Source organism: Cupressus sempervirens, chromosome 6 (genome assembly GCF_028749045.1).
Source record: "Cupressus sempervirens isolate cs-2001-9-10 chromosome 6, ASM2874904v1, whole genome shotgun sequence".
In the NCBI taxonomy this organism is placed as follows: domain Eukaryota; kingdom Viridiplantae; phylum Streptophyta; class Pinopsida; order Cupressales; family Cupressaceae; genus Cupressus; species Cupressus sempervirens.
The window spans coordinates 158316120-158339110 of NC_143123.1; positions in this window are offsets into that span (position 1 = coordinate 158316120).

Genomic DNA, 22991 nt, shown 5'->3' on the forward strand with positions numbered 1-22991 from the left:
ACTCAAGGTCCTGGTGCAGACTGCCTCACGTTCGGCGATCTGTCTTCACACTCAAGAACTCCTGCTCTGATACCACTGATGACGGGCCACACAACCCGTACCAACTCACAACCAAAAAAAATGCAACAAGATGGAGATAGAGAGATGAAAAAATGCTTCATAAAGCATTCATTAGAAGAGATTACATTTGAAGAGCTTACAATTCAAGAACTTCTATTTCTTGAACCTTCTACTTCTCAAGCTTTCTTACAAGAGATTACATTCGAAGAGCTTCTATTTCCGAACTTGATTACAAATGATAATAAGCCTTGCTTAAATAGGTACTTCTAACACAAGACATTACAAACACAACCAATGTGGGATAAAAGGTAAATACAACTACCTTTAAATAAATATTAAATTCTCACCCAAATACAACTAAGCACCCAACAAATATTAAATACATGATTTAAGGATCTTTCCACAAACTTCTAAGATGCCACCTACACACCTCGATTAATGGAATGACAACTATTTTTATTATTTTCTATTTATGCCACCCATGTACCTCGAAAAGAGAAATTCCTCTTTTCTCCTTTTTTCCTATTTTTTCTATTTTTTATTATTTTCCTTCCATTTTCGTTATTTTCTCTCTCCTCCACAAAATTTTTTTTTTTTCAAATTTAATTTTCCCATGCAAGATGCTCCTGCATTAGATCGGATGCAGGAGCATCATGCATCAACAAAAAAAAAATGTGGAAGATTTGCATGTTGGTTTTCTTGTCCCTATTGAGGTGGAAGCTTGTGGTGAAGATGAAGATGGTTCTATATCTCTCTTTTGACATCAAAGTGTGGGACACACTTTTCTATCTACGAAGTGAGTCTAATGTAGGAGCATCTTGCATGGGAAAATTAAATTTGAAAAAAAAAAAAGAGAGAAAAAAAAGGACAAAAAAAAAAAAAATTGTGGAGGAGAGAGAAAGTGACGAAAATGGAAGGAAATCACACCAAGAGATTTCTCTTATCTCCTAGTATCCTATGCTTCTATAGGATCTCCTAATAGGATTAGATCATTAACTAAATCCTATTCACTCTTTACTACAAGAGTCACACCTTGAAAACTCCACCTTGGATGATCTACACCTTAATTTTGGTTCTCTTTCTCACTTTCACTTAGATGGATCTAAGTGCCAAATCCACTAAAACATCACAAATTTCAAACTTCATTGTGGGGACCTTCTTCACATTGAATTCATTCATATTCCATCCCATTTTACTAATTTGGGAAGGTTCTTGGCTCTTAGGTTTATCATATTCAAGATTTCATCGAAAAGAGATCTTAAAAATAGGCCTATTTTTAGTAGCCTTCACTAGTCAGTTTTTCTCCTTTTTAGAAATATTTTTCCAAACAACTCAGAAAACCTAAACCTGATTTGGATACCCTTTTGGAATTTTTAAAACTTTCATTATGGTTTCTAGGTCTCAAAGTGACCATACACCTCCTTCCTAATATCAAGGAGAAACAGGGCTAAGAGGCCTAGTTTCCAAGACAGCTTATCTAGGATTGATGAAAAATGCTCAAAACCTATCCTAATGGACTGGTACGACTTCCCAATTCTTAGGATGGATAACTAACATGAAAAAATACCATAAAAATTCTTGGGGACGTGCTGTACTTCCAATTACCCACATGAAATGATTTGATTTCTCCCTGTCAAGCCTTTAACAGGGAATGCCAAACTTGCCTAGGGCTTGATCATAAAGCTAGCTGCCTTTCTCATGATCCTTCCTAAATTTACATACAATATGTATAGAGGCCCCACTTGAAGATTCAACCACTTATTTAGTGTTTCCATGGTTGAAACTCATGTGGGAGCCATTTTTACAAAATCTATCACAGTGTGACCAAAAGAAAGTCCCGAACTAAAACAACTTGAAAACTATGATAAAACTACTCTAAACCCTTAACACATAAAATGAAAAAGTCTTCAAAATGACTATAGAAAATTTCTCAACCATTGTATCAACACGTTTTAGGCTTCAAGTATGACTATTCCTTCAAAAACCAAAATATCACTTCAAAAATAGAGTTTTCTAGCCACTTCATTAACTCAAACTTTTTACAATATGCAACCAATGCTTGGAGATTCAAGACATCAATCCATTAGGTTTCTTCTCCACCATTCTAGGGCCTATTTGGTCAAAAATAACCTCCCACAATCAAAGGAATCCAAGGCTATCCATGTTGCATGGAATATTTGAAATAAGTGCAAAATGTTGTTATGACAACATTCTTACAACACTTGGCAACTTTGATAAATGCCTTAATCCTATATTATAGGCTTCTTATCCTCACATATTTTGAGGATCCAAGATCATTCATGATCATCATATTTATTTAATAACCATTAACCATTCTTAGGCCTAAGACATATTAATGACTCAATCTCCCTAACTCCTAACATTAAGAATTTAAATAACAACTAACAAAGGCTATTTGTGTGACCTTAGTCTTAGTGACTAATTCACCTATCCAACATAAAACAAGACCTTCTAAGTATCTCAACCAAATTGCACTAACTTCTTGATTTGGCTAGAGTCAAGTACAATCCAAAATTGACTAACTAGTAGAGGTTAGCCTAGGTGCTCCTGCACCAAGCACCAACAAACTCCTAGCACCTTGGAACAACTAAGAAATTCAAGTTATCACCGCAATCCTCTGTTCTCTACAAGAACATTCAAGGCTTGATTCACCTTCAAACAACAAAATAATCTGCTGTTACAACGTCTGCTCCTTTAATTCATGGACTCAACTCATCACATAAGGCTGCATACTAGTTACTTCTCCCTTGTACCATTCAAGGCATCATACACCCAACCTTGACACAAAGTGTTTTGGACAAATCCAACCCTCTAACGTACATGGAAACCAAAACAAACATCAACATAACCCAAAACAAATTAGGTCTAAGGCAAACTTGATGTTATCAGTGACACGACAGATTGCAGCACTTGAGCTTTATTCTACACACCCAACCAAGAGTGAAATTGGATCCTCTAGGACTCCCAAAGACCAAAGATAGTTTAGAAAAACTCCAACATGACCAAAATAAGGTGTAACAAGGGTTGGAAACCCTGCTAACTATTTACCATTTCCTTTTGATATTTTACCTACCCTCCATTGGTTGATGAAACAATGCAAGTAAAATTCACCATACCATGCAAAAATGCAAGGCTTAGAGTTCAAGAGATGCCTCACAGAAGAGGATAAGAGAATTGGCTTCCAACAAGGCTATACAACCATGGCTAAATGGCTATGAGCTGAAATCAGTAGTGTGGAAGGTTCTAATAATGATGCATCTGAGCCACAAGTAAATAAGCTAAATGAAATTTATTTCAAATTGAATACTTTACCAATTAGTCTATTTGATGTTAAGTTCCAATATAAAGTGAGTATATCTGTTTTAAGCAAGTAATGATAACAATTCGTAGGATGTTGGAATGCAGCCTGACAATCCTTCTACACAATCTGTGGATGTTGAAGGTTCGTATGATGTGCATCCTAGTGGTGGAGGTATACATTTTCTATTAAATTTTTTACATGTAATTGCAATTGGTGTTTAGATTAACGTAACATTTTGTATAGCAGCTGTAGAGGATCGAGGGGTCAATGTTCATGATCGTGTTGATGTTGAGTCCAGACAAAATGATGTGGTCAGATCAGGTAAAGAGCACCACAGTTATGTTATTTAAAATAATTAAATACTCATAAAAATTATAATAAATTATTTTTAATTTAACTCTTTTATTTGTTATTGCAGATGGCCCCCCTTTGCAACAGCATAGGAATTTGAGATCATCAAGAAAAGAGAACAAAACAACTGATGAGGGGGGAATTGATGATGACACTGATGCTCCTCTTAGAGCTTACATAGAAAAAAGAAATAGAAAGAAAAAAGAAGAAGTGATTGTCATCTACATACCTTAATTGATAATGACTGAATTTTATGTCTCAATGAATTTAATTATGTACCAATGAATGTTCATGAATTATGTGTTAATGCAAAACATTGATGAATGTTGCATGTTAATGAATCTAATGTGTTAATGAATGTTATCATGTGATATTGATTGAATGTTATCATGTGATATTGATTGAATGTTACATTTTATTAATGGTTGAAAGAATGAATGAATGTTAGATGTTAACGAGGAATGTAGAGTGATGTTAGGGGGAGGGGAGTGGGACCAAATGAGCTTCCACCTTCACGTGGTTGGCCCTGTTTAGTAGAGAATATTAAACTATTCTTGAAACAAAGTGAAGCTCAGTAAGATACTAAATATTTCTCTATTTTGTCCTATGTTTAGACCTATAACACTGTGTCTTGCTAAGGCCCCTTTCAAATGGAAGGACATGAGCATCTTTTACATAGATGCAAATTTGATAGGATCTATTGATGATTGCAAGTAATACATGCTGTGTGTATGGAGGTGCTCTATATGGTCCATAGGAGAATGCACTACGCAGACGTGTAGATGTTGTTGTTGGAACACCAGGTCGTATCAAGGTAAGTGAGTAGCTTTTATTAACTACTTTCCTAATATGCAATAGTTCATTGGTAAAAAAAATGTTTCGATCTCTTTACACAGGATCATATTGAGAGAGGCAGTCTAAACTTGAAATCATTGAAATTTCGTGTCCTTGATGAGGCTAATGAAATGCTTAACATGGGCTTTGTGGAGGACATGGAAAACATCCTTGGTATGATTTGTAATTTTGTATTGAAATTGTAACTAATAGACTATATGACTTCTTTTGTGAATGACATAAATTACATGTTTGCTGAGTTTTCAATAAGAAGTGCCGATTTCAATGATGTATCTTTAGCACCTCACTTTTAATGGTTACCTTCTCATGTTTACTTGTTCTTAATCTCAAATTGAATTCAGTTTCAAGTGTTTTTTTTTTTTTTTCTGCAGTGTGTCAAATTATGCTATCTCTACATTTAGTTAAGATATCTGAATTCTTACAATCTTGTGATTTGTATAGATTAATCAAATATTTGGTGCTCTGTACTGTATCAGTTTGTGCTTGTTTATCTGGATTCAACTTACAGTGATCCATATTTCAATGAGCAATGGTTAGTGGTTAACTAAAGTTCATATCTCATGACCCATGTTTAAACTTCGTTGAACCATATTGAACATAAAAAATATTCTCAAAATTTGTTTGGAAAAATTGACCTTATATTGTGATATTACTAACAGGATTCAACTCTTGATCCATGTTTCACAAGTAGTGGTTCATAAGAACAAATTTCTCATTACATTCGCTTGTATGTAGCCATATAGTTTGTTGAGGCATTTTTTTGATATTATTTTGAGTTAGAAAAGCTGCTTCTGGGGCACTTATAGGGCCAACACGAGATTTGTAAAGCCAATATGTGACCAAACTCTTCATAGAAAGAGCCATCATTTATAAGCTTTAGCATAAAGTCTTGTTAAAATCTTAAATAACTTTTGTTTATATTTAACATTTGTTATTTAATCAACTTTTTGGAATTTAGATTTGAATTCTATAATTTTATGGAAGTATTGGTATTTAATGTTTTAATGTTATTTTAATTTTTAAAGTATAATGTTGATGTGTGTTTTATGATCGCACCAACAACAAAATAAAATATGAAGGTATCTTATCCTTTCTTGAGCAAAACCCCATGTATAATTAGATTGTGAAAGATCATACATGATTCCAAGGTTCTTTACCAATCATGTCTTGACTTGTGATAAGTTCAATGGTTGATGTGATATGTTGGTGTCATAAAGGGACTTACATTTAAATTGTTCTTCACTTCCACAATATTGATTGAAACTACATCGCTTATTGCAATTTCGCTATGGTTTTTCTTTGAATGATATAACTGAAGTAAGTGCCCATTGTGTAAGTCCACTAAGGAAGAGGGGTGAAATGAATGCCCACTATGCATTAAATGTATTGCACCATGTAAGTGTGCTAGGTGTCATGTAGGTGTGGTTCTTTTCTACCTGCATCATTTAATAGGTTGCTATACTTCAAAACTTTAATGCATGTCCACTGCATCTCTTAATAGTCCCATTTCTTCCTGCTATTTTAGGAAAAGTCAAGGATGTGAGTAAGGTTCATACACTTCTTTTTAGTGCAACAATGCCGAACTGGGTAAAGCAGGTGGGGTTTCTGACAGTGCTCAATGTGGCCTTTTAATTTTTTTAAAAGCATGTACGTTGTTTATTTGTAGCAACTACAATACATGCTGACACTTGCACTTTTCAAGTTGGTTTCCAAATTTTCTTATTACATGCTAACACTTGATACCTTTTTTTTACCTCTTCAATAGATTGCATCAAAATTATTTAAACCTAATAGAAAAACTGCAGATCTTGTTGGTGATGATAAGATGAAGGCAAATGCAAGTGTGAGGCACATTGTTCTTCCCTACTTTTATAAAGCAAGAGCAACGGTTATACTAGATGTCATTCGCTGCTACAGCAGGTTGGACAAGAAATATATGATCTATGTATTTGGAAATGGTTTTTGTAAATTTTGATTATTGTATTGTCAAGCATCTCTCATGAGCAACTCCATTCTTAATCGAAAGGTAAATTCTTTTTTACTTTTGTAGTGGGGGATGTAGTATTATTTTTATAGAGACAAAGAATGATGCATATGAGCTTGTTGAATCATTTCCTGGTAAAGCTCATGCATTGCATGGAGATATACAATAGTCACAATGCAAAGTAGTTTATACTAACTCTTAGATGTGAACTGTTTGTCTTTAAAATGCTTTGTGCTGAATGAGGATACTTGTTACAAGTGGGAGGCTTGTCAAAGATGACGTTTACTCACCTATTTTTGTATCTTTAGATTCAATAGAATTTTTTGGATACTTTTGAGATATTTAATGCTTGAGATACTTACACTATTGTAACCGAACTGCCTCACAATAGGTGTTCCATAGTCATGCGCTAGGCTTGGCTTAGGAATAATCTATTCAAGCTAAGGACTACTTTTCCCCTACCATGAGGTGCATTTAGATTGTCAACCCAAGGATGTATACTTGAAATGGTCGGCATAGTATGTGCACTAGGTACTTTGATGAGTCATTATGCTTGTGCTGCAAGAAAGTAAAAATGCAAAGGAAGGAAACTACACTACTGCTATGGAAAGGAAAATACTGAATCTATGAATGTTGAAAACACAATGACAAGATAACAGAGATTCCATCTTGACTCATCCACTAGACTATTCCCGCAGATGCTGCAGGAACGTTCATGAAGTGTGATACTAAAGGAAAGAATTAACTAGCTACGTCTTACTTAAAATACTGCTAATGCTAGTAAAATGAATCTATTCTATCCTAATCTAATCCACCTTCCAAGTGGGCCCCCTTGGTTGGCTTCTCTAATCTATCAACACAGGATAGAAGCTAAAGAGAACTAATTCATTTCATTAATCAGTCATTACATGATTCAGAATTGTAAAACACAACTGCAACAAACTGTGAATCAGTGTTCTCTCTTACTCGATAAAACTTATCAAAAACCAAAACTAAAAACTTCACACATAGGAGTCGATCCCGTCATATATAAGGAATCTACTCTTTATTACATAACAGAAAAGTAACTATCCTAAGTTAAGTTCGCAGGAGAGAATATAGGAGAACAACTGAAAGCGGAAATGAAGGATAATGAAATTGAGGAGGGAGCAATGAAGTCTCAGCATCCACTTGTTACAACGTAAATGTAGAGAAGGTAATGGCTCGTAAAAGCTCCTCCTTATTCACTGCCATGTTTCCTGGAGTGGTTATAACTTCCTTTTCATGGTTGTTCCTTAATGCTCATTTCTCCTTGAATGCTGTCGGCAACCAACTTCTGGATTCTTCCGCTCATCCTTTAATCCTTATCATCAGGTTAGTTATGATATAAGACATATTTGCAAATAAACATCCATCAAACTAAATTCAAGCATAAGAACACACATTTGGATATTTATATGAAATACTGCATATTAGATATAATTTAGGCAAAAGATGACATAGTTTTTCTACCCCATAAATCATCAAAGGTTTATCAAACATAGGGTTATAAGTGTTAAAACAAGGATAAATGGAGTATCACAAAGTATCTTGAACATAACAAAATAAAGGCATTTTTTAGACTCATCATTTGCCCCTTGCTAAACTAATGCTTGTCCTCAAGCATTAAACTTCTTTGTCAAAGATTTGAACTCCCCAACTTCTGTCTTTCCCTTTCTGCTACTCTTGAAGGTGTAATAGAATCCTTTGGTCCTTTCCCATACTTCTCGCCTATGGTCTTCCTGCAACTTATCAAGTTTTTCAACATCAATATCATACAGGGGCCATAAAAGCATTGGAGGTTGCATGGTCAAAGGACACCATAGCTTTGGCCTTAGTTGCTTTCCCAGTTCTAAATATTTTGGAAATCTATATAGTGTTGCTTCCAAATTAATAGGACTGTGCGGCTCTGATTTCTTGAGAGAATCAGGTAATTGTGCCCATCTACCTCTTACTCTGGTCATAGCTCTCTGGAATGCAAAGTAGGGCAAGTTTTCATATTTGGCATACACTTTGGCTCTAGCAGCAAATACCTTCTTTCTAACTTCTGGATTACTCTTCCCATAGGTTAATGTAAACCAATCTCGAAGCATTTCTTCTAGCTATTTAATTTTTGCCCTCAAGGGTAAAGGTTTTTCTCTCTCCTCATCTCTGTAATTGACCAGTTGTCTATCATAATTCGCCTCATTAGAGATCCATGACATTAAAGCTTTCAAATGCACATTTCCTATATAGAGCAAAGGATTCCACTTAGTTTCTATAGAAATGAAAGAATTATGAATATACAACTCACACAATAGATTTTGCTGCCATGGTGGTAAGGTTTGATACAGCCCATAAAACTCTTGTGCGGTTTTGAATTCTGCATCTACGTTTCTGAGGGTTAACATCAAGTGAAACAAAAGATATTGTTCTTCCAAACAAAAAGCATATACTCGAGGAGGTGGTATGCAAGCAAGAGCTTGATCAACTAATTTAAGTGCATGTTCTATGCGCTGTTTCATTCTTTCTAGCTGTTCTTTCAATTCTTCAATCTCCTCATTTTGTGATGTTATAATCTTGCTCATTCTTTTCTTCTCCTATTTCCATAGTGCTTCAGCAAATAAATGTTGTCCATATAATTGGAAAAGGAGTTTTTGCAAGGTGATGGCACTGTTATCCTCTTCATAATCCTTTTTTTTTTCTACTCCTGCCATAGATGTTTCGCCAAACTATTGATCCATGTTGACTTATATGGGACTAAGGCAGTATTCAAATCATGACATTCAGGAACTACTTCATTCTCATGGCTTGAAACACCTGGTAAATCCATTAAAGTTTTGTTAATTTCTTGCTCACATGCTGCAGGAAGATTACCAGAAGCTTCTGTCATCTCAGTGTGAAGGGGAGAATGGTCAGAAATTATCTGCACAGGAGACTCTGGAGCAGGTGCTTTAGACAATATAGGATCTTTAAAAATATGCCCTCTCATTCTAAGGCTTCTCCGAAAAGGAGTTTCTTCTTGTACTACTATCTTTTGCCTACTTTTCTATTTCGGTATCACTGCTGCAAGATTAGTTGTTGCAGGAACCTTCTTTGTTTTCTTCTGTTGCTTAATTGCAGAACTAGATTTTTGTTGAGTAGCGGTTTCTTTTGGTGACTTCCATTTCCTTTTAGCTTTATTATTAGTGGGTTTAGGGATGTCCTGTTCAAGTGGAGGCTCATTCTCTTGAATGGAAGCAAATTTTGGTTCAATCCCTTGTGCATTTTCTATTTCAGCTCCCTCAATATTTTGTTCTGCAGGCTCACTACTGGGAACTATGTTTTCCTCACCCTGCTGTTCACTAGGGTCAACTTGGGGTTGTAGGGTTTTAAATTTCACAAAGTCATCCCATGTCAAAGGGGATACATCCCTAAGAGACCTTTCTATTAAAAACTTAATCAAGGCATGGTGAGTGATAGAATTATCTTTCCCTTTTTGAGTCTCTTCCGCACTAATATAGAGCATATTATACAAAAAATTTGGAAGATTCATGGCAATATTGTGCCTTATACAACTAAGAAACTTAAAATGGTGTGCATGTAAGTGAGAAAAATGCCTTCACAAGTGAAATAGCTGATGACATGTATTGCTAGCTTAGGGTATGGAGGTGGAAAAGACAGTCTCTTGCACCGCTACTTTGTAACATCCAATGGAGGGTCATGTGGGGTAGTGAACTGGGCCCTTGCTGACCTAGCGTCATGTGAGCTCGGGTAATGCTCTCCGACAGAAGGTAACCCTGTTAATTTTGCAATTCATTCTTCTATTGTAATTACTGTCAAACCCCACATAGAAGCTTCACCTTCATCAAATGTCCTGGTGAATTCTACAGCTGCTTCTTCATCATATGCTGTTAAATTCAAACAATAACCTAACCACCTGCATGCATTGAATTTTCTTACTGCTTCTACGTTAGAGAGAAAAAAAATGTGCTCAACTGGCTCTCTTCTCTCTAAACCTCCTCCCATTTCTTGATACTTCTTCTACTACTCCGTTTCTCTCTCCCTTTCTGAATGCAAACTTCAAGACTTTGCGTTATTTCTCAAACGGTTCACCGCTTCTTTTTGGGGACATTAATTTCCATAACCAATTGTTATGTGCCATAATTAAACTTTAGGTAAAAGTAAATCATGAATTTGTGTGGGAATCGTCCAGAAACATGGTTCAAATGCCAAAAGTTTAAAAATAGGTCACATCATGGCTTAGCATGAAAAAAATTCATTTAGAAAGTGGGAGTACAACACTTGACATGCCATACTTATGGAAAAAAGTTCTCATTAATAAATGGTAATGCCAAGATTTTAGAAAATCATCACAATTAATCAAGCATGTCATTGGATAGTGCGACACTCCCCTACCCCCTGTTAATTTTATGACAAGTGTCCTCACTTGTCAGACTAGTATGGGTGAGGGACTGGAATACGCCGTAATTATAGAGACTATGCAGTATTATATATAATTAACAAACTTTGCAAACTTATAAATGAATAATAGTTTGAAAATGTTTATACCTGCCAAGTGGATTACCACATGCTCCAAAAAAAAAGGTGGCAGAGATAATATAAATAGTAGCATCCATCATCATGTGTAGATTTGATTGAAAACACAAAAACTTAATTATGTAGAAAGTGAGTGGATGGAAGATTAAGAAATGGAGTGGGGTGGGTGGATGGAAGATTAAGATGTGAATGGAAAGAAATATCATGAAAAGAAAATGGACTTTATGTGAACATAAAGTTATTATTATGGACATGCAAATTAGAATTAATGTTGAAGAGGAGCAGGCAGAAGGTTTTCACCTTCTACTGCAAGAAGAGATACTTGAGTTGTTGTTGGATCCAGTTGTTCGAACTATTGCATGAATTTGGCTTTTGTTTGAGGCTATTTGTAAAGTTTAAGTTGATGACCGTTGATCAGCATTTTGAAAGGCACATCATCAATTGTGGTTAGTTGAAATGTTCCATTGTCAAAGACATGGATGATTTGATATGGTCCTAACCATCATGTCTGCAGCTTCCCTAGCATATCCTTAAAGTGAGAATCATACAATAATGCCCAGTCACCAACTTTGAACTGTTTGTTGAGGATATGAGAATCATGCTAGTGTTTTCTCTATTTTTGCACCAGTTCAGTGTGTTCTAAAGCAGTCTTGCACATTTCATCCAAAGAATTAAGATGCAGGAGGCATTCTCTTTCTGCTGTAGGAAGATCAATATCTAAGGTCAAGGCTATTCTTAAAGTCTTGTGTTCAAATTCAATTGGAAGCATTACCACTTTCCCATACAAAAGCTCAAATGGTGTAAATCCGGTAGTGGTTTTCCAAGTTGTTCTATAAGCCCAACTAACTTCTTGTAACCGGCTGGTCCAATCCCAACGATGCAAATGGACTGTTTTAGTTAGAATATTTTCTAGCTCACAGTTGGCAACTTCTTCTTGTCCATTAGCTTGTGGATGATAAGGACTGGATCTACGATGCCTGATGTTATACTATTTCATCAACTCTGAAATCAAGTTGGAAGTAAATAGTGTGCCTTGATCAGTAACCAATTCTTTAGGAACTCCATAGCATGTAAAAATCTCTTCATACAAAAATTTGGCAATTTTTTCATCACGAGCATGCTTCATAGCCTTAACCTCAACCCATTTGGTTAGGTAGTTAGTACAAACTAGAATATAAGACTTCCCATTGGATGGAGGATCAATAGGACCGATGAAGTCCATTCCCCATTTGTCGAATGGTGTTAACTCCACTTGAGGATTTAGAGGCATTTCATCTATTTTGGTTGGGCGACCCATTCTTTAGCATTGGTCACACTTCCTTGTATAATTGATTGCATCTTTATGAAGGGTAGGCCAATAGTAACCAGTGGCTAAGATTTTGAAAGCTGTTCTTTTGGCTACAAAATATCCTCTGTAGGGCTCATTATGACATGCATGCAAAATATCATATGTCTCATCTTCTCTTACACATCTGCGCATAACTTGATCAGGTCCAGTATAGAATAGAAAATTGTCTATCCATGAGAAATGGAAGCTTTTTTGTATGAGCAGCTTTCTCTCTTTATAAGAAAAATGCGCCGTTGTCTTATTAGCTACAATGTAGTTAGCAATATTTGCATACCATGGAACTTTAATAGCAATGTGAAACAAATGTTCATCTTGAAATGCATCATCTACTAGAGTAGTGTCAGTATCACGATGATTGATTCTTGACAAATAATCAGCTATGACATTTATTTTTCCAGGCTTATCCACTATGGTTATGTCAAATTCTTGTAGCAATAGTAACCATCTTGCTAACCTACCAGTTATAGCAAGTTTGTTCATGAGATATTTGATTGCTGCATGATTAGTATGAACATAGATAGGATAACCTGTGATGTAATGCTGAAATTTATTTAGAGCATAGACTATTGCTAACAATTCTTTTTCAGTCACTGTGTAATTTAGTTCTGGACCATGAAGACTCTTATTGATATAATAAATGGCATTCTCCAGATTTGAGTGTTTCTGTGCTAAAACTGCACCTATGGCATAATCAGAAGCATCTGTATATATGTGAAAAGGTAGGTTCCAATCAGGGCTTTGTAAAATTGGGGCTATGGTCAAAAGTTGCTTAAGGTGCAGGAAAGCTTTATCACACTCAAGTGTCCAATCAAATTCAGCTTCTTTGGTGAGCAACTTGTACAAGGGACTGGCTATTTTACTGAAGTCTTTTATAAAATGCCTGTAATATCTAGGATGTCCTAGAAAAGATCTGATATCTTTTAATTTAGTGGGTATGGGTAATGTTTGAATTACCTCAATTTTAGCTGTGTCTACTTGTATACTTCCAGTAGATATGAAACTACCGAGTACCACACCCTCTTGCATGAGCATGAAACACTTTTCACTATTTAGTACCAAATTATGTTCTTGACATCTTACCAAAACTTTTTCAAGATTTATCATTGCTTCTTCAAAAGTAACTCCAAATGTTGTAAAGTCATCCATATAGATTTCCATACAATCATGTGGTATATCAGAAAAAATACTAATTACAGCCTGTTGAAATGTTGCAAGAGCATTACAAAGACCAAATGGTAAAATAGAGTATGCAAAAGTACCCCATGGATAGGTAAATGTAGTTTTGTCTTGGTCTTCAGGAGCAATACTGATTTGATTATAGCCACTGTATCCATCTAAAAAGGAGAAGTACTTCTTTCCAGCTAGTGTATCCAAAACTTGATCTATGAAGGGTAAAGGAAAATGATCCTTTTTAGTAGCCTTATTCAACTCCCTATAATCTACACAAATTCTCCATTTTCCTCCTTTCTTAGGTACTATAACCAGTGGTGATACCCATTTACTATCAGATATAGGATAGATAAAGCCAGCATCAAGCAGTTTTTGCAATTCTATTTTGACTATTTCTCTGAGGCTTGGATTTATCCTCCTCTGAGGTTGACGAAGTGGTAGACAATCTTCATTAATATATATCCTATGGGTACACAGTGTTGGTCTTAATCCTTTCATATCACCATAATCCCAAGAAAAAGTCTTCTCATGCTTCTGAAGAAATTCTTTTAATTGTTCCATCTGTACAGATGTCAATTTGGGGTTAACATGTAGTTTATCGCCTTTACTCAGTTCAACAAGAATAGTGGATTCTACCATAGCAATTTCAAAGATTGGGCTTCCTTCTAATTCACAGGGAAGTAGTGAACAAAGATTTCCAGGTTCCTTAAGTAAAGTACAACTTGTATCACACTCCTCATATGTAATAAATTCTAATATAGAGCTTTCAGACACATCTTTTCCTACCACACAAGTGTTGGTAAGGATGCTTTGGATTACTGAATCTTCTTCTTGCAACTTTAGAAAAGATTTCCTATGTAACATCATAAGTTGTACTATGGAATTTATCTCTTCTTCTTCATCTCCTAAATCTAGCCAAAAAGATGTACTCAAATCTGGTAATGGTTGTGCAGGAGGATATAGATCAAATTGCTTGGTTGCTTGGCCATTTGATATGGTCATATTCCCTGATCTGCAATTTATGTTTGCATCAGGTGTGGCCAACCATGGTCTACCTAGAATGATAGGATAGCCAGATAGGTTTACTTTAGGGGACAAAATCATGAAGTCCATAGGATATTCTAGGGAATCTAAGGTCACAACAATATTTTCTATCATTCCATCAGGAATGACAATGGAACTATCTGCAAGCTGCAGAATAGTTGGTGTGGGCCTTAATCCTTTTATTTGTAACTTCTTCATGGTTTCTTTAGTCATCACATTTATAGAAGCTTTCAAATCTATTAAGGCATTTTTAACAAATTGACCATTTATGCTGACACTTACTACTAGACTCCCTAGGTCAGCATATTTTGGTGAAATCACTCTACCTAACATGATATCAACTAAGTGTCCAACAACATGAACTATGGTAGGATCCTTCTTCTTCCTTCTAGGTTTCTTTAGAAAAGCTTCCCTTATAGCTTTTCCATAAGCAGGAATGTCCTTAATAGCTTGAAACAAAGGTATTTGGACATGCATATTCTTCAACTGACTAACAATGTCAAAGGGTTGTTCCTTGCTTTGTTCAGGTTCCTTTTGTATTAGTTGGTTTGGAAAAGGAGGCTCTACTGCTAGTTGAACTGTTATTGGTATGGTAACATTAGTTGGGTCAACAGGTTCATCAACCAAAGGTTTTGATGTTGCAGGAGAGTCTGATACTTCAATTATAAGAGGTGGCTTTGGTGTTGGTAAGGTCGTTCCAGATCTCAAATGTATATCTGCGACAACTAGGGCATAAGCAAGGTACTGTTGGGTATCAACACTATACATGGGCTACTATGGTTGACTATTTGGATTTGGCTAAGGCTGTGCAAGTAGCTATGTTTGTTTTTGAGGTCCACTATTTGCAGGTGGTGGCATTAAAGCAGGTTGTTGAGCTGGAGGGGGTAATTATGGAGCACCAGTATTTTGGTTAGGCCATTGTTGAGATCCCTTCTATTGGTTTGGAGATTGCCAATTCCCTTGGGGTGGTTGCCATTGGTTCTGCTGGTTCTGGGGCCATTGGTTATTCTACTGGTTAGGCCAAGGTTGTTGGGAATTTTGAAACCATTGAGACTATTGTGGGTTATTTTTCCCAGCATTATTCCAATTGGGTTGGTTTTGTGGAGGACCTTGGGTATTGTAGTTTTTCCATTGATTACCATATGAATTTAAATTTTGCAAGGGGTCTTGAGGCATACCTTGACGTTGAGCCCATGGTCAGCATTGAGCAACAAAGAATACTTGCTCATCATCCCCATCTATTTTTACATATCCAGTTGGAAGATGCTGGTTCTCCATGCTTGCAACCAATTTACAGTAGCAATCCTTCTTTTGCTTTCGGCAATGAGGACAGTACTCAACTAGTTGTAACTCAGCCTCTGCTTGCTTCTTCTTTGTAGTCATTGTATCCAACTATGTAGTGACATCATTAATGATGTCTTGTTTGAAATCTGACAACAAATTGGATATTTCAAGTTTTGAAATGCCTTGACTAATTTCTTTTGTAACCGTAAAATAGGGTCCTCGACCTTTCTTCATGGTTGACCTTGAATAGTTCTGACATATCTTTTTGAGGTCATCCCATTGAGCTTGATATACATCTCCATCCGCCATTAGGTCCAATGCTTCCAAACAGTCTTCATTCACTCCTCTTAGAAAGACTAGTTTTTGGGAATCTTCAAACAATGTATGCTGAGGATTCCTTTGTAGTGTTTATAAAAATTGAGAAACATAGTCTTCTAATGTCTCTTCCTCCTTCTGTGATATCCTAAAGATATCATCTCCTCTTGTGCCAGATGCTTTGCAATATTCTTTATATTTTTCCAAAAACAAGGCTTGCATTTCATCCCAATTCGTAGCTGCATTGGCTCCTAAGCCCATGAACCATCATAAAGTTGATTCTTTCAATGTGGCTGGAAATAATTTAAGCTTATGGGCATCAGTGTTGTAGTCGAAACTATGACAAAGGATGTCAAACTCAAACAAGAAGGTATCAGGGTCTTCAGTTGCAAGGCCATAGAACTTCGAAAGAGCAGTGGGAGGTATATTCTTGAGATTGGCATTGGTTATGAGACTTGGAAGTAGAAATGGAAAAGTGGGTTGTGCCATGACTGGTGGGACTGGATTATGAGGTTGCTGCTGAAAAGGAATGTTAGGCACTAGATGATTAGCAACTAGTGGATTCGAGGTAGTGTTATCAAGAAGACTGGTCAATACTTCAGTGAAAGGGTTGAGACTAGATATATCTAGGGATTTAGCTCTTGATGATGATACTGTGGGGAAAATAGGACTTGCGTCTTCAAAGGGCAACTCAACTTCTTCTTCAACTTCTTCATTCAAATTAACAGATCCTTGTGGAAGAAATCTGCCATATTCATCTCGTCATCTTCCTCTTCGATGCATGCAACTAAAATTTTCACACTGGTAAAAAGAACTGAATCTAAAAACTATGACTCAAAAATGCTCCTAGCTTGACACCATCCCCGACAACGGCGCCAAAAATGATCTGCCTCATAATAGGTGTTCCATAGTCATGCGCTAGGCCTGGCTTAGGAATAATCTATTCAAGCTAAGGACTACTTTTCCCTTACCATGAGGTGCATTTAGATTGTCAACCCAAGGACGTATACTTGAAATGGTCGGCAAAGTATGTGCACTAGGTACTTTGATGAGTCATTATGCTTGCGCTACAGGAAAGTAAAAATGCAAAGGAAGGAAACTACACTACTACTGTGGAAAGGAAAATACTAAATCTATGAATGTTGAAAACACAATGATAAGATAACAGAGATTCCATCTTGACTCATCCACTAGACTGTTCTTGCAGATGCTGCAGGAACGTTCATGAAGTGTGATGCTACAGGAAGGAATTAACTAGCTACGTCTTACTTAAAATACTTCTAATGCTAGTAAAATGAATCTATTCTATCCTAATCTAATCCACCTTCCAAGTAGGCCCCCTTGGTTGGCTTCTCTAATCTACCAATGCAGGATAGAAGCTAAAGAGAACTAATTCATTTCATTAATCAATCATTACATGATTCAGAATTGTAAAACACAACTGCAAAAAATTGTGAATCAATTTTCTCTCTTACTCGATAAAACTTATCAAAAACCAAAACTAAAAACTTCACACATAGGAGTCGATCCCAACATATATAGGGAATCTACTCTTTATTACATAACAGAAAATTAACTATCCTAAGTTAAGTCCGCAGGAGAGAATATAGGAGAACAACTAAAAGCGGAAAGGAAGGATAACGAAATTGAGGGAGCAATGAAGTCTCAGCATCCGCTTGTTATAACATAAATGTAGAGAAGGTAATGGCTTGTAAAAGGTCCTCCTTATTCACTGCCATGTTTCCTGGAGTGGTTATAACTTCCTTTTCGTGGTTGTTCCTTGATGCTTGTTTCTCCTTGAATGCTGTCAGCAACCAACTTCTGGATTCTCTCGCTCATCCTTTAATCCTTATCATCAGGTTAGTTATGATATAAGACATATTTGCAAATAAACATCCATCAAACTAAATTCAAGCATAAGAACACACATTTGGATATTTATATGAAATACTGCATATTAGATATAATTTAGGCAAAAGATGACAGTTCTTCTACCCCATAAATCATCAAAGGTTTATCAAACATAGGGTTATAAGTGTTAAAACAAGGATAAATGGAGTATCAAAAAGTATCTTGAATATAACAAAATAAAGGCATTTTTTAGACTCATCAGTAACCAAAGAGAGAACATCAGTCAACTATGCTCAAGTAATGGTGGTCATGTATTGTTTCATTTCTGTGAAAAAGGCACCATGCCCATACAGATGGGATGCAATGAAAAGTGTGAATTATTAAAATTGTGGAGTTATGGTGTTTTCATTTGGTATGGGATTTTTGGGAGCCTGGGTATGTTTTGTGCAGTTTAAAAAAAAAAGAAAAGATTGTGAATGTATATTACAACCAAAAAATTGGAACATATTGATATTAAATTACATTGTATAATTTTTTTGAATTATTGAAAATGCCATATCAATATCATCCTCTGAATAACCTATCAATATGTTCTTTTTTAATTGATGTTTGAGAAAGTTACTAGTTCAGAGATCAAAAATTGATGAGATTATCTGGGGACTTGACAGTGAGAAATAATGTTTGATTGAATGAAGACCATATATTCTAGTTTTATCAAGAAGGAAGCAGGAATGGTTTTGTTCAGTCAAATATTGAAGTCATTGGATGAGAAATGGAAAAGCATTTTGTTAGATATGGTTGTGATTTTTTGTTGTGCAGTTGCAATCATTGTTCTTATGGCTTGTCAAAGTGGTGTTCAAGTAAGCAGAGTTTTCTCCTTCACACTTGTGTTCGATCAGCAGAGGGTTCCCTTGTTTCTTGTGGCATCTAGAACTCATGAAATGAAAGGAACACTATCATCAATGGTTTTTTACTTTGAAGTTGAAGCAGACATCCTGGCCTGGAGGCACTATGAAGATTGGTGCATTGGTCAAGATAGATGCACATATATGACCAAAATTGTTGTAGTTGTGCATTAAAACCATAAAAGACCTATGATAACAATATCATTCCTTGCCACTTTACCCTAGAAATAATCTCAAGTTGCAACTTTTTTACAGTGGAAAGGAGACAAAAGGTCCCCTAGGTGAATATTATTAGCCCTTATCACTACAGACTAAGATTTTCCTGATCAGACTATGATTTAGGTGAAGAATTCTTGGACTATAGTGTTTGTCTTATCCTTGGCCCTTGAGGCAGTGTCCTATTGTCCATATCCATATGTTTTTTTGAGAGAAAACAAGATTGCCTCTATTAAAATAATATCCTCACTTAGTTCAAATAATTGAAGTTATATAACCTCAGAAATGCTTGATCCTTTAACATTTACTAAATTTGGATTTTGCATTCACCAAATGGATGTGAAGATGCATTTTTTGAGTTGGAATCTCCAAGAGGAAGTAAATATGTAAGTACTCGAAGGATTTGAATTTCAAGAAAGAAAGAAGTAAATATGTTAGTGTCCACAGATTATCAAAAGTAGGTCAATGCATCTCAAGAGTACAGTAGATTATAAAGAAAGTTCAAGAAGATTCCTAGAGCATCAGTTATGTGAATTGATCAAATCATTGTATGGGTTGAAGTAAACTCCTTGTGCAGGATACAACACAGATTGATTAGCACCTTTGAGCTCATGAATTATGTCAAAGTCTTTTAGACAACAACTTTTCACACTTTTAAACTGGACTCTTAGAAATTGAATCTGCACAAATTAATATTCAGTGTGTGTGTGTTGAGCAACTTGACATAACTTTTTTTCATTATAAAACTATAGTGTTAGAAATACAGTAGCAATAATCTTTACAATTCCAACTCTCTTGTCGTTTAATTACACTTCTGTATCAGACACAAATTTCAAACTGCTAGTTTCTTTTGTATATTAATATGTGCACATGAAAATACTATCATGCCATTTATTTTTTAAATAGTGCATGATGCATATTTTCTCAATACTTGCTTCAATTTATTGAAATCCATTAATTCCTTGTATTTTAATCATATAGATTCTGAGATCTGGATTTTACATTCAATGGAGTCGTAGAGTATATTTCTAACTTCTACCAATTTTTGATTATAATTTTGTAGGTGCAAATTGGTACACATTCATTTACATTTGATCACGTGTATGGCAACACTGGTTCTCCATCATCAATGATTTTTGGAGAATGTGTTGCTCCACTTGTTGATGGTTTATTCCAAGGTTATAATACCACAGTTCTTGCATATGGATAGGAGTGTGTCATCTCATCATGGCACCTACATGTTGGTTGATCGATTTCTTTTTTAAATCCCTAAACATGTAAAACTAAATTTCACAGATTTAATCTCTAATCTCTAAACTTTTAAAATTTAATAAAATTCATATTCTGATTTGTTTATTATTTGACAATTTGTTCCTGGAATCATGATTGTAACTTAGTTTCATCACAATGATCCTTATGAACTTACATGTACATTCACTAACAAGTAACTCTAGATGAAACTTTAAGTTTATTTATCAAATATCAACATTCTCACCAAAATATGAACTACGTTATCTCATGATTGTTGCAGAGTACCACTGCTCACATGTGAAATAGGCATCTAGATTACTGAACCCTTCTTAAAATTAGTTTCATTGAATTAATATATGTTATGCTATTAGTGGGTGTGTAATTTGAGCATGAGAATAATGTCATATCTATCTATGTGTTTTGCCTAACAAACTTTTGAAATATAATTTCTATAAGTTTTTAAAATTAGATTAGATGAATTATTCTATAGGAAAAGGTGTTACATTTAGGCATTTATTGATGGGTTTGGACATGAAAATTTTTCTATTTCTAGTAGATTATAATGATGATAGTATTGGATTTTTTCCATTTTTAATTTTTTTCGTGATTCTTGAACTTTCAGGTTGTTGCTTGACAAGATTGGCCTAAACTTATAAAGGATGCAGGTTTGTTCTATGTATGCTCAAGCACATCAGAAAGAATTGAATCAAGAGATAGAAAGATCATATGAGGGGTACTGTATTTGCACTTTCAACTCCCATGTATTGCTATGTATTTCATATTTTGAACAAAGGAAAAAATCATATATTAAAAAAAACACAGAAAAAATATAAAACTTTCTCTCACCAGTATGAGTATATTTATCTATATTGTTTAATTGAATCACCTATTGCTTATGAGAAGAGTCTAGTACATAAAATATTTGGTGGCTGACTCATAAGTCAGGTTGTGATTTTTAGGTGTTTATATTTTCAAAATTTTTTTTACTTTGTTAACAAGGACGAGTGAATGTAAGAAGATATTAGAAGAAGTTATTCATATCTAAACATCATCTTTTTTAATATTAGCGAGGGAATAGAGAGGGGCTTATAGAAACCTCCAAGATTTACTGTTCATTTCATAAATGGGATTTTTTAAGTCACTTAAACCTTTCAAAATTATTTTTATGCTGGGAACTCTAGGTTATAGTCTTAGAAAAGTATTTTATTCATTAACAATTGCTTCAACCTGGCTTGTAGGTGAAGTGCACACAATGTTCTTATTGCTCAAATAAATTTGATACTTTCTTAGATTTGAGCCTAGAGATCATTTGAGCAAATTCCTTGTTGAAAGCACTATCCCATTACACGACAGTGGAGCAGTTAGATGGGGGTGTGAAAAGAGATCAATGTGAATGATGCAAAGTAAAAGTGAAGGCTCTATAACAACTCAAAATTGATAAAGCACCACATGTTCTTGCAATTCATCTCAAGCACTTCAGTGTAGTTTGATCTGGAGGAAAAATTGATAAAAAAGTAGACTTTGGTTGTACATTGGATCTCAAACCATTTGTTAGCAGTTCACATGTAAGTAGCCCTTACAATATTATTTTCTAGTGGATCACGTTTTCAGTGGAATCTAATAATATAGTTTTTGTAATATCTACTAGTTTTTTAATAAAGTTTGCACATTTGAATGATATTATAGTTTCTCTATCTATTGATCAATCACAGGAGGGCAATTTCAAGTACACTCTTTATGGTGTTCTTGTTCATGATGGCTGGAGCACACATTCTGGTCATTATTTCTACTTTATTCATTCATCCATAGGCATCTGGCATGCTTTAGATGATAATCAGGTATACATTTGCTACAGTTGTGAAGACATGCTTAATTTTGTGGAGCAAACTCATTATAATTTATGTATAACAGAATACACAAAAGAACTACAATTTTATGTAGAACCTTTTCTTTATATGGTAACACTAATTATACTATAGTTTCTTAGACTGATTGAAGTTATTCTTATGACATTTTGTACTCTAGGTCTATTCAGTCAGTGAGAAAAGTGTGCTTTCCCAGAAAGCTTACATGCTATTCTATATACGAGATAAGAAAACTAGCATTCAAACAACACGTGCGTCTGAATCTCAGTATAATGGCTCTACACTAAAGAAGAGGGTGTCATTGAACATTGGACATCCAAAGGAAAACAACTTACAAGATTCATATGCCCCCCAGGTGATAGAAAACATGCATTCTTTCCAAATGACAACAATCTCTTTTAGTGTTGCAGGTGTAAACAAGATACCCCAATAGGTAGAAAATTTGCCAAATGTCAATTTCATTTCAAAAAGTCTAGAAAAGAACAAAAGTTCTGGCAAGTCATGTAGTAAATCCAGATCATCAGCAGATCATGATGCTACATTACAGATGGTGCCTCCAAGAACCAATGGTATTCAAACAAATAATGTCTTCTAGTCAAGTCATACCATAAGTAATGGATGCACATCAAATGGG